Here is a 12,474-nt window from a genome sequence, read left to right as displayed (position 1 = left end):
GATCCTTTATTTGGATTAGATGTCTGTTTTTGAATCCCAAACCTTTAGTTTACAATTGATAGACATAACTCTCGTGCCACAGAAACATGGAAGGTAATAGTGAGAACAAAATCGTTAACCTTGTAGAGGATGGAGAGTGAAAATCTGCCAAATGGTGGAATTGAACCCCAAACCTTTGGTTTACAAATCATGGACAATTGGACATAGCTCTCATGCCACGGAAGCATGGAAGATGCAAGTGAGAAAAAAATACTTAACCTTGTAGAATTTAGATGGAGAGTGAAAATTTGCCAAACTCTGGTCTTGAACCCCAAACCTTTGGTTTACACACCACGGGCATAGCTCTCATGCCACAGCATTGAAAATAGTTAACTTTATAGAGTTTAGAGAGGATCTTTTAGAGTTTAGTGTGAAAATGTTCCTTACCAGCTTGGAAACCTAAACCTTCAGCTTATAAACCCCTGTCATATCGCTTGTGCTACAAAGGCTTAAGGCCAGTTTACACCTATGCAACTTCATGCTACTTTAAAGCCATTTCCCTGGGGAACTAGCTTTGCTGGACGGCATGGACAGAACTGAGTCGGGTGTCAATGTCACACCAGACGATGAGAAGCAACACACAAGGAGCGGTAGCAGCTACACCGGCCCTGACTATCTACAGGAGGCAGCAGACCTCCCCTCCTAACAGGAACAACTAACCCCTACTCTATATCTGTTCTTCATTGCCAGGCATAACTAAACTTAAGATTCTGCCAATGACCCCCTCCCTCCCAAAAGAGTGCAGAGCTGCACCAATGGGATGCTCCAATGTCATGTAGTGTCTGAATGAGTGAGTCCTCTATCTCCCCATAAAAACCTGGAGTACATTATGCAACATTTGAAATCCTCCTCCTGCAGCCTTGATATTCGGCCAACAAGCTTTTCCAAAAGGAAAACGGAGTCATCAAGCCACTCTTAAATTACAATATTCTATACACATCCCTGATGAACAATTATAGGTCCATATCAACCGGTTTAAGTAAAATAAATGAAAAAGCGTTCTTTCAACAACTTCTTGGCACTAAACAACGGCTTTGATGTCTTCAAGACAGGTATTAGATATTGTAATGATGTACTTTTTGAAAACAAAAGCACTTAGTATAAAATAACATTTAATTACACATTAAGAAACATAACAGTTCCTTGTGCACTGTAAAATCCTCATTGTTAATTTAACTAGAGTGTAAAAATGGAAATGGCATTCTCACACTCTGTGTTAAATTAACAGATTTACTGTGGGCTAATGTTTTTTTTTTACATCTTAACGAGACGGGCTTCTTTCTTCTGGTTAATGTGCAATCTACTAACCGTTTCACCTCATTCTGTGACTTTGTGTCCTCATCCAAACCAGAAGAAGTACAGCTCTTTTTCTTCTCACTATGTATGAAAGGTGCATATGTTGATCGGCAGGGTGAATACACAGCTGTTGGGCTGACATACTGTATATATGTCAGTGGACATCAGTCTATCCACATGACTATGGAGTGCATGGAACTCTTCTAAACACAGACTCTCATAATAACGTCATTGTCAGTTATCATCATCATCCTCCTCCGAAGAAGAGCGTAACACTCCACCGCTGTCATCCCGGTAACATCGGGCCAGGAGACGCAGCTCCTCCAGAGCCTCCAGGTAGTCAGCCATTTCAGGTCCTTGTGAGAGGAAGCTGGGGGCCACACGGCCAATGTTAAGGGTGCTGACACCGCGGTGCATATCTGACAGCCATTGGCCGACCGCGGGGCTTGACTGGAGGGAGGTCAGGATGGGCAGGGAAGAGACTACTGGTGCTGAGGCTGCACACAATGAAGAAAGAGAAACAGAAGTTCAAGAAAGGAAGGCAAAAATCACAGAGGCTCCACTTGAAAGAAATGAATCAGAATCGGTTTTGTTCAGAAAAAAATGCCAAAACAACGATTGAAATCACTGTATACTCACAGCCATGGGGAGGGGCCTGACTCTGTAATAAGCCCTGCTCACCAAGAGACTGGCTGCATATGTGTGGGAAAGGAGGTGTCAGTTTGCTGGGGGCTGACACCAGATGCAATGCCCTGTACAGCAAAGGAGAGAGAGGCAAAAAGACAAGAGCAGAAACCGTCAATCAGTAGTAGTTACATACAAAATAGTAGTTATCTGTTGTGTGTGTGTGTGTGTGAATGGGGAACTCACAGAGGTGTGGTAGGATAGAAGGATCTGATGTAGTCTTCAAGGACATCTTCCCCACGGTTAAGGCTGTACAGGGGAGTGCGTGGCTGGGTTCCTGGTTCCAGAGACCTGATAGCATGGATCGTAGTTTTTGTAGTTGTTTTTTCATCAAGTATTACAAAAGTCACGTGGAAGATGCTTATCTGGGCTATGTTACGTTTTATGGCAGAAAGAAAATCAACAGTCATGTATTCATTCATTTGGGGAAGATGCTGACCTGACCAGGCTCTGTCCCTCCAAGCCCTTGAGTGTTACCATCTGGCCGTAACATCGACCATCACCAAGTTCCGGGCAAGCTGATAAGGGTTTCCATGGTAGTGCATCAGCACAGGATGTCAAGGCATCAGGGAGACAGCTGCCGTGCATCATGGGAAAGGGAACGGCACCATACGCAGCCACCACCTGAAATTAACATTACCTCACTGAGCACAAGCTAAAAGCCTCTTGCATGGTATGTAGGAAACCTCATAGAGGACAATCACATTTATTTAACATTGATGATGATCACATATGATGACCCTAAAACCTTAAGTCCAGTGGTGCTAGGACAGGTAAGCTACATTATAAAACAACATAGAAAGAAACTATTGTGTTCATATGAGAGCATGAAGTCACCTTTCTCCCGGACGAGGCCAGCGCATCTGCCACTTGCCACATGGGGACAGTGTTGTTCCTCAGCCTGTAGGATACAGTAAGGGCATCCAGACCTAGAGCCAGGACAGCGCTGCTGTGGTACCACAGTAAGGGCTGGCACAAAGGAAATATAAAGATGTACTTAGACATAGATCAATTGATAAATCAAATAAAACTGGAAAATCTCTATGGTAAACTGGCAATTAGGAATGGCAGGCAGGGGGTGTCTGGATGGCAAAGGATTAAAACACTCGCCCCCCACACCGCCCGAGTTCAATTGCGTTGGACAGTCCTGGTGGCACTATAATAGGGCAATGTAAACGCAAGTTTCACCGCAATCGGACGCTGCGTTCATGATTTGAGGCATTTTGTTCAAAACGGGCCACTCCTGCAAACTTTAGATGTCAATCTTAGCCGATCAGGATGGCATATGAAAAATCCAGCATGTTCGTCTTTATCACTAAAGAGATCATGTGTACCGATGTGCGTGAAATGTGGATAAAATCTGAAATAATATTAAAAAAATGTTTTACATAAGTCGGCCTCCTGGTGGCGCTATAAAAGGCAGATGTGAAAAATGCAGGGCAAAGGTTTTTCCTTGGCCTCTAGGGAGTAAGCATACAAAGTTTTATGCAAATCGGTGAAGTTATAGGTAAAAAAGCAAATCGGCCTGTTATAGCGCCACCATAAGGCTGATTTGAAAATTCAAGTGGCTTTTCTTCCTCGGCCTAGTGGGAATGTGCATGCAAAATTTCAGGGAAATCACAAGCTGTGTTCAGGATTTGTGGCATTTTGTTCAAAATGGAGCACTACTGCAAACTTTGGAAGACAATCTTAGCCAATCAGGATAGAATATGGAATATCTGGAAAAAAACAGTTAAAAAAATCTGAAATAATCAGTTTTAAAAAATCTGTTCGTTTAATGACTATAGAGATACTGCTGTGTACCGATTTACGTGTGTTTGGACAAAATCTGTAGGAGTACTGTTAAAAAATTTGTTTTGCAAAAATCGGCCTCCTGGTGACGCTACAACAGGCCCATGTGAAACATTTGGGGCAGAGGTTCTGCTCTGGCATCCAGGGAGTGTGTGTGCACAGTTTCGCTGCAACCAGGCCAACACGGTGCCGGAGATTAGCTGCTCGCAGACAGACACACGGACACACGGACACACACACACACACACACACACACTCATGGATGGACAGGGTGCAAAACAAAACTAAGAAAACAGTCTGGAGAGAGAGAAACTGATAAGTGAGACTCACATTGTAGTTTAGATGAGGAAAGGCCATGGGAGAGGTGGGTCGTCTGCCCAGCCCACCCCTCAAGGTCATAAGAAAGAACTGTGCCTGGCCATATGCACTGTCCCTAATGCACAGTTCATCAGGTGGTAGAGGTCCTTCATTGGAGTCTGAATCAACAGAAGCAATAGCATTACAAAATAAGCCTTGTTTGTTGCAGCAGTATAAAAAGAAATGGTGCTTTTACAAAAAAAAAATAGATAAAAGAACGATAAACTACCTCTGGGTTAAATGACAGGGTTAGACAATGAACAAAACTGTAATCTTGGGGAGTTTTGCAGATAGCTACCATAGAACGTTTCTCATTACTCACCGAATCTGGGTGGCTGACAGGTGCCAGCCCCCAGGTTAGGATACCTCTCCCACCATATGGGTCCTGCAGCATTTCTGTGACCTTTGATCCCAGGCCGGAAAAGCCATCGGCCAAGTCACACAGCACCTGGAACCCCTGATAGAAACAAGGGATGCAGGAAGAGGAAGAGATGGAAGTAATGGGAAAAGAAAGAAGGGAATGAAGAAAAGGACAGAAGGAAGAAATGATAAGAGTACTTTCACTAGTGAGTAAATATGTTCCCGTTTTTGGTCAACATCACAAATGCACTTGAAATAAAGTAGATACAGTAGTAATTGGATGTGTACCCGACTTAACCCAAGTTCCTCTATAATCTTCAGTGTAATGCACCTATAATAGAACATGCATATGATCACATTTGATATTAATGCGCTCATGCAAGTGTCTAGAATCCACTTTGTCTCATCACAGGTTTATACAGAGCCCCTAAAGGGACATTTGTAGGTAAAAAAAAAATAGGAGTAGCTTTACAAAAAACAAAGTTAGTGAATTAGTTTGTGAAGTTTGTGAAAAACAAATGTGGACGAATAAAATAAAATAAAACTCAATTCACCAACTAGTTTTTTTCCCTGCACCTTGAAAAAAAACAAACCTGAAAAAATAAAATAAACCAACACTTTTCAAAATAAAGCTACCCCTAAAAATGTATTACCTACAAATGTTCCTTTAGGTTTACAGGTGAAATGAAGTGGGGGAAATTAGTTTTTGTGCTAGCGCCATTGTTTTTGTTGTTTTCAGTAAGAAAGGAAAAGAAGAGGGGGGGGGGGGGGGGGAGCCAGGAGCAAGAATCTATGTTAGCTTATATAACTATAGCTATAACTTCATCAAATGATGAATGCTCAATCGATTTACAAACCAGTGTCAATGTGGCAAATGATACACCTAAGTTTGCAAACAAATTTTGTGTGCGTGTGCGTGTGTGAAATGAGAGGTGGAGGTAAATTGTAAATTGAGAGTGTGTACAATGAAACTATTTAAAATCTAAATCAAAACAATGAGTAGAGTTTAAGTGTGTATGTATTGTAGTTACCTGAAGATGATCACATTCCTCCACAAAGAAGTGCAGTCTGTCCTCCAGCTCTTCCAACACAGATCCCTGGAGCAGTGCCTCTCCCTGGCCAAACGCTTCCAGACGGTGAGTCTCCCTGGACATCCACACATGCACACTGTTGTTGAGACTCTGACATGGCATGTATATCATGAAACTGAATATAATGAACTATGGTGCACCAGATAACTCTTTAACATAATCTGGACATCCCAAATAGTCCCACATCGCTCCTCCAAGAATGTGTGTAAAGTGGATCGGCGCTGCCCCTCACCCATCATGGTTGTACTGGTGGATGACGGAGATGGTGCGAGGGTGCAGGTGGATCCTGAGGAAGTCAGACCATACCCTCACAGTGCCCTCCAGCCTGTAGGTGTTCTGTAAACGCTCCAGATGGTCGTTCACAGTAGCCATGCTCACTGCAGTTGACAACAGGAGTTTTATGAATGATCTCTGGTTACTTTTAATTACACGCAGAAGGGAACACCATAAACTGCATTTACATATCACATGCAAAGTTCAAACAATTGCCCATAAAAATAATATAAATACATATTTAAGAGAAAATTGCTGATTAGGAGTTGAGAAAATTATTGGATCGTTCTATTACCTGAGCACTGAGGGTGAGACTCGGAGGCAAAATCAGCAAATACCTCCCCCTTCTGAAAAGAAAGATAGACGTCAAAATAAGATTGAATGAGGATGTTTTCATGATTCAAGTTCAGTACTATGCACATGAAAGTTGTAAGTGGATGAAAAACAAAGCCCTGTCCTTTAATCTTAGGACTCTTTTTGTTCCCAGTGATGGAATGAATAATAAACAAACGCTATGCTCTCAGAGCTGTCTGAAACATAACCGTCCTTTCTTTTGAAAATAATTACATGTCGATGTCACAGAAGACGGAACCTCTTTTCTTTTTTCATTTTCAAAAGACTATTTACAAGCATTGTGTCATAAGATCAATTTAAATAACATATCGTAATGCACAGGATTTACATCTCATTATAAATACTCACATCTAGTTTGTCCAGGTCTTGGAGGAAGGGGTTCTTTGTCGTGGGAGTCTCTTTGTGCAGCATCATTTTTCCCTCCCTGCCAAGTGGAGCACATTTTCATATTGAATACAAAGAACCAATAACTTGTTATGCAAAGATACTTAGACCAAAATGTTAAATATTTTCATATTTTTGTAATGGGAGGAATATTCAATATATTTGAAATTGACAATAAAAGGGTTTTTGAGATTAAAGGGGTTTTTGAGTACCGTTTGTGAAATGTGGTTCACAAATTATATCACATGGGACAGGAAAAAGAAAAAGAAATATTCATTTATACTATATTTAGTTGTTGGTATCCTCTAAGCAGCCAAATAATATTCTGACATATACAGACATTATGAATCAAACGCCTGTCCATTTTTGACCATGCTAAAATCTTTCACACTGTGCCAATTATTGAATTGAGTCTACCCGTTTGTGTGTGATGAAACTACAACCTACAGTATGTCAGCTGACATATGTTGGGGCAATATTTACCTTGAATAAAACAAAACAAGAAAAAACAAATAAATGGAGGAAGATTTAGACTCAGACTTGGATTGATGATTCTCCAAAGGGCAGTGGAAATATCTCCAGATATTTTTTACACAAAACTGTGTACACTTAGACTAGCAGATACTGTAGTGTTTGATTCCTGAGCTTTAAAACATGAAACATGTAAAATAATTGTTGCAGTAGTTTGTCTGGTTATGGTAGAAGCACACTTAACGACCATGGCACATGGCACAAAATCGGCAGAACTCATAGCCTACGACACTGATGCACGACTGTGCATCAGCTTGAAGAAGGCTGTCCTTTATCCTGTCACACTGAACGACACAGATTCACACGGGCAGATACAAAGTCACACAGCATATTTGTCGCTCTGTATCCGTGTTGTTCAACACTGTCGTTTACGTCATCTCTTCCCTGCGTCATCGGAGCTACAGTTGTAGTTTTGTATCTTTGTATCTGGAAGTTGAACCCAGCTCAACTTCAATTTGTATCTTTGTATCTTTGTATCTTTTGTAGCAGCTGCAAACGTCGGATGTTGCTTTGTATCTTCATGTCGCTGGCTTCCATTGGAAATTAATGGTAGCATGTATCTTTGTATCTGCCCATGTGAACGCAGCACCACGAATAATGTTTTTGCCATGATGTAGATAAATATTGATCTTGTGGAAGAAATTCAGGCACCAGAGACAGCGCAGCAGTAAAAGTTACAGATACAGGGCAAAGAAGTACAATAGGTACAGACGAATAACATCCCAATAAAGACACCGTCAGACAAATATGAATAAAGTATACTGATGTATACACCCTATACATTCATCCTGTCTGGTGCAGAACAAGTGACACCGTCAATAAATACAGTATATAAGTATACAGACGTATACACTCTATATACAATCCTCCTGCCTGATGCAGAATGTGAAAAAGAGTAGCATGGTAAGCCTATAGTTATGACATCAGCACAGACCACAGGTAACGTTACAGGTGACAGATTGGATGTTACAATAGTCACACAACAATGCAACAAAGTAACAGAGTCAGATACCGTTGCCCTTTGCGTACCTCATTATATATAATCGTTCTCATAGCAAACGGCACAAAGGACTGACGAAGCTCCTCCAGCCTCAGGCTGGTAGAGGAATAAGTCCTTCCTATCGCTCACTCGCTCTTCAATCTCCATGTGGATGGTGTGGGAGTGGTTGGCCCCATGGCCTCCAGCTTCCTCTGTACACGCACCTTCACCACCCCGTCTTGTGTGGCCCCAACGACAGAGCCAGCCTTCCTCACCAGCCTGTTTAGGCTTATTGTGACACACACACACACACACACACACACACACACGGTCCCCAGCAAAAGTAGTTAATATAGCATCACAATCATTTTATATACTTTGGCTATAGAGTATGCACATGCATCACTTTTCCACCGGGACACGCCCACCCTCATCCAGACTGAAAACATTGAGCAGTATGGAGCGTTGGAAGCGCTCGTTGGAAATCACTCAACGGTCCTGCGTACCACCTGTTTCTAAATTGCACATAATGCAGGAGGCAGCAGGACATTGCGCTATTGAAAACGAGCGCTTCCAAACTCTTGACACTTAGAAAAAGAATCACCTGCACGGAATTTATTGACAGAAAGTAGCTCATAACATGTCTATGTGACCTACGTGGATTTTTATGAAACAAAAACTTTGCAGATAGAAACAGGATGATTCAAGCTTTCCGTACAGCTGCCATGTTGGTGTGTTTAACGTTGTTTAATACAATCAGATTGGACGTTTTTTTTCCCACTCAGTAGGCATTCCTGCATAACATCCGGGTACGATGATGTCACGCTCATAGCCTCTATTTAAAAAATTGAGAAAATTGGCCCAAATATATATTTTTTTATATATGAAGCGAACATTTTTAACTCAAATCTTTGCTTCTGGGGGTCCCTGGAACAAAATATTTTGAGATGAGGGTCAGCGGCCAAATACATATCATTTTGGAATTATAATTTTGAAAAAGTTGGAGCACCACTGATATTGCAACATACGTTCTGAAAAACTGTTAGGATTTAGAAGACATTTGTAGAATCGGCCTCAGGTCTTAATGGGTTAAACTAAGGCATGAGAAGAAGAAGTGTGTGGCTAAAAATGTCATTCAATTCAATTTTTCAATTCAATTTTTGTCAACTTTGTCTGGATAGTGGGTACTACAGCTCTGATGCTCATTGTACATTTCAGCAAGCTACTGTAGGAACAGAAGGTTATTCTGCTGCTGTACTTGTTTTACATCACTGTTTGGTGTGTATAAGTACATAGGCTAAATGCCTAAAAACAAACGTAGTACTCTAATGCCGCCTAATTTCAGTCCCGAAAGTAAGACAGAATTTTTTGTATTCCCTGAAGAGAAGATGTTATATTCGATTATTTTAAAGGTACATACAAAGCCTGAAAGTTCTTCATATCCTCTTATACAAGTGCTAAAGAGAATAAACCTTAAATTAATTGTGAAATTATACAAACCTGTGTAGCAACAAAGTAGTGGTGTGGGTTTGTGTCTTCTAACATGGAGAGCAGGCACTGCGAGGCAGGAACGGGAACCTTGAGGTGACGACAGTTCCTGACCTGAAACCTCTGGAGGATCATTTTGGCCCCGTACAGTTCCTTTCCCAGAGTCTCCAGTTCCTTCAGTGCACAACTGTAGTGCATGAGAGATTGAAACAATTATGCTACAATGACAATGACATGAGTTTAATTGATACACTTTAAGATAACTATAGGCTCTATGCACAGCAGCCATATAGGAAAGAAATTGGGCCTCTTCCATACTTCCTTCACAGGTGTTGCCAATGATACTATTAAGGCTCTGTTCCATTCTGGTCAACCAGAGTCAGGGTGCTGATATTGTGCATGTTGGCTCACTGGAGACACTCTGCTACACCAGTGGGTCTCAAAGTGGGGTCCAGGGACCCTTACAGTATGGTTCCTTGAGGGGATTCCAGATGGCCCCTTACAGGTGTGTAACTGAGAGTGTACAAATGGAACCAAATGGACCCATAGTGTACAAATGGAACCAAATGGACCCGTAATTTGTACATTCTCAGAGTTATGGGGTCCTTGAAACTAAAAAGTCTGAGAACCACTGTGCTACAAGGAACAGAGCCTTCATTAGTATCATTGGTAACACCTGTGAAGGAAGTGAGGAAGAGGTCCACTTTCTTTCCAATGTGGCTGCTGTGCATAGAGCCTATTAAGTGTTTTTTGTGAAAATGTTTTGTTTTCAGTTATCAGCTTCGATTTTAGTGTTCCAGTTTCAATTGTGTGTGGTCATTTCTTTGTGTCATCACTTCCAATTTCAATTGTCTATCCTGTATCCTTTCTCTCTCCTGACTGGATCAAATTGGTGTCCGACCTGAAAACCCATTTGCTGTTTACTAAAGAGCTGTAGTGGGGACAGGATGTTTGTTACTGAACAAACACAACAATGATTGCTTGGTATCGGAATATAGAGCTATTTAACACTTACGTTAACCAAGAAAACCACGTACTAGTACACCTTTAAGCCATGTTTACTATGCAGTGGTGGAAAATGTACTCAAAAGTTTTACTGAAAAGTATCAAGTATCAAGTAAAAGTCCAGAATTCAAAATGTCAAATAATTGTAGTGGAGTAAAAGGACAATATTTGCCTCTGAGATGTAGTGGAGTAGAAGTACTGAAAATTGGAAATACTCCAGTAAAGTAAAAACATTTTTTTTTATTTAAGTACAGTACTTAGTTACTTTCCACCACTGTTAGTATGAAAGTAGCCCTGAAACATGACTGTCATACCATGACAGTCATGGTGCCGAGTCCCCCTAGTCTAAAGTTGTGTTCGATTTTTTCACATTGCCATCTCTCACATAAACATAAACGTTCAGATTTCAAATATAAAGTGCTTACCACCGAGCCACGGATGTTACAAGGCGATGCGGACCGCGATGAGTACCCGTATCTCCCGTATTGTTCAATAAAAAGCATTTTAATCCCATCGCCGGCCATTTTTTTTTTGTTTTTTTTGTTTTGTAATGTATCAGAGTGCAATACACCTCCCAACCATTAGTGTCGCATGGTTGAAAGTATCGGAGACAATTTGGAGAAAATGGCCGGCGATGGGATTAAAATGCTTTTTATTGAACAATACGGGAGATACGGGTACTCATCGCGGTCCGCATCGCCTTGTAACATCCGTGGCTCGGTGGTAAGCACTTTATATTTGAAATCTGAACGTTTATGTTTATGTGAGAGATGGCAATGTGAAAAAATCGAACACAACTTTAGACCAGGGGGACTCGGCACCATGACGCTTGTATACAAGCGTCATGTGAACCATGGCTAGTATGAAAGCAGACAACAAGTCCAAGTCCACTCACTTGGTGGTGTAGCTCAATAAAGAACCTCTCACTCCGCTATACAGCTCCGAGATGAGGTTCTTCGGAGCTGTATAGCGGAGTGAGAGGTTCTTTATTGAGCTATTGGTGGTGCAGAGTGTCACCTCTCCCATCAGGTATTTACACATAATATCATATAATAGCTCTGGTCCATAGCCTAGACAGTGGAGTTCCTCTCCCCCACTGTCTAGGCTATGGACCAGAGCTATTATATACTCACTTGGTGGTGCAGAGTGTCACCTCTCCCATCAGGTATTTACACATAATATTATATACTCACTTGGTGGTGCAGAGTGTCACCTCTCCCATCAGGTACTTGGGCAGCTGCTCCTTGATCTGGATCTTGTTCTTCAGAGCCGCTTGGCAGAAGGTCCCGTCGATGAGGATCTGAAAGGGTTGCCTGAAGTTAAAGTTGTATTTGTAGAAGCTTATGTTCTTCTTGGCTTGCTTTTGTCGTTTGATTTTCATGGTGCCTGGACAGCAAAACTAGAGAGCTATTAAACTAACTAATGATTAATAATCCGCCTTTTATCACCTAAAATGTTAGACTTTATGGAGCTGGATGTAAGGAATCAAAGAGCTACTTTACATGTAAGGTTTTGATCGCTAATGTTAACATAATGGTATTTAACTCAGCCTACAACCCAGCATGGCAGGGTAAACATTCAATATGGCGGTGCAGAGTGTAGAAAAGAGAGTAACGACACGCTTTGATCTCGCCGCAAAGCGGGCTCCTATGGGCTGTAGTTCCAAACATTGGAACTATCTCGTTGGGATAGACAGAGCACTTCCGCATTCCATTCTTACAATGGGAGTCGACGCTAGTGTCAGAACTCTCTTTATGGCTCTGTGGCGGTGCTTCTAGCAGTGTTGCCAGGTTTTGGGAGAGAAATAAGCAACTGGGTCTAGGAAAACATGCCCAAAAGAAG

General features: G+C 41.6%; 1 pseudogene across 1 annotated transcript; it reads right to left on the bottom strand.

Annotated features, from left to right (window-relative positions):
• Nucleotides 1-1,134: 1,134 nt before the first annotated feature.
• LOC308096114 (protein misato homolog 1-like) lies at nucleotides 1,135-12,194 on the bottom strand (annotated as a pseudogene). The gene is made up of 14 exons: nucleotides 11,826-12,194; nucleotides 9,640-9,814; nucleotides 8,190-8,427; nucleotides 6,594-6,669; nucleotides 6,187-6,238; nucleotides 5,851-5,995; nucleotides 5,559-5,673; nucleotides 4,490-4,624; nucleotides 4,141-4,286; nucleotides 2,857-2,988; nucleotides 2,459-2,643; nucleotides 2,206-2,310; nucleotides 1,975-2,087; nucleotides 1,135-1,832 (listed from the first exon to the last, which is right to left on the bottom strand). The product of its transcript is annotated as a protein misato homolog 1-like (transcript).
• Nucleotides 12,195-12,474: the final 280 nt, after the last annotated feature.

This window comes from Gymnoscopelus braueri (genome assembly GCF_963280865.1).
Source record: "Gymnoscopelus braueri genome assembly, chromosome: 11".
NCBI lineage: Eukaryota > Metazoa > Chordata > Actinopteri > Myctophiformes > Myctophidae > Gymnoscopelus > Gymnoscopelus braueri.
The sequence above is the reverse complement of the archived record's forward strand: the minus strand, read 5'-3'. Positions and strand labels throughout refer to the sequence as shown.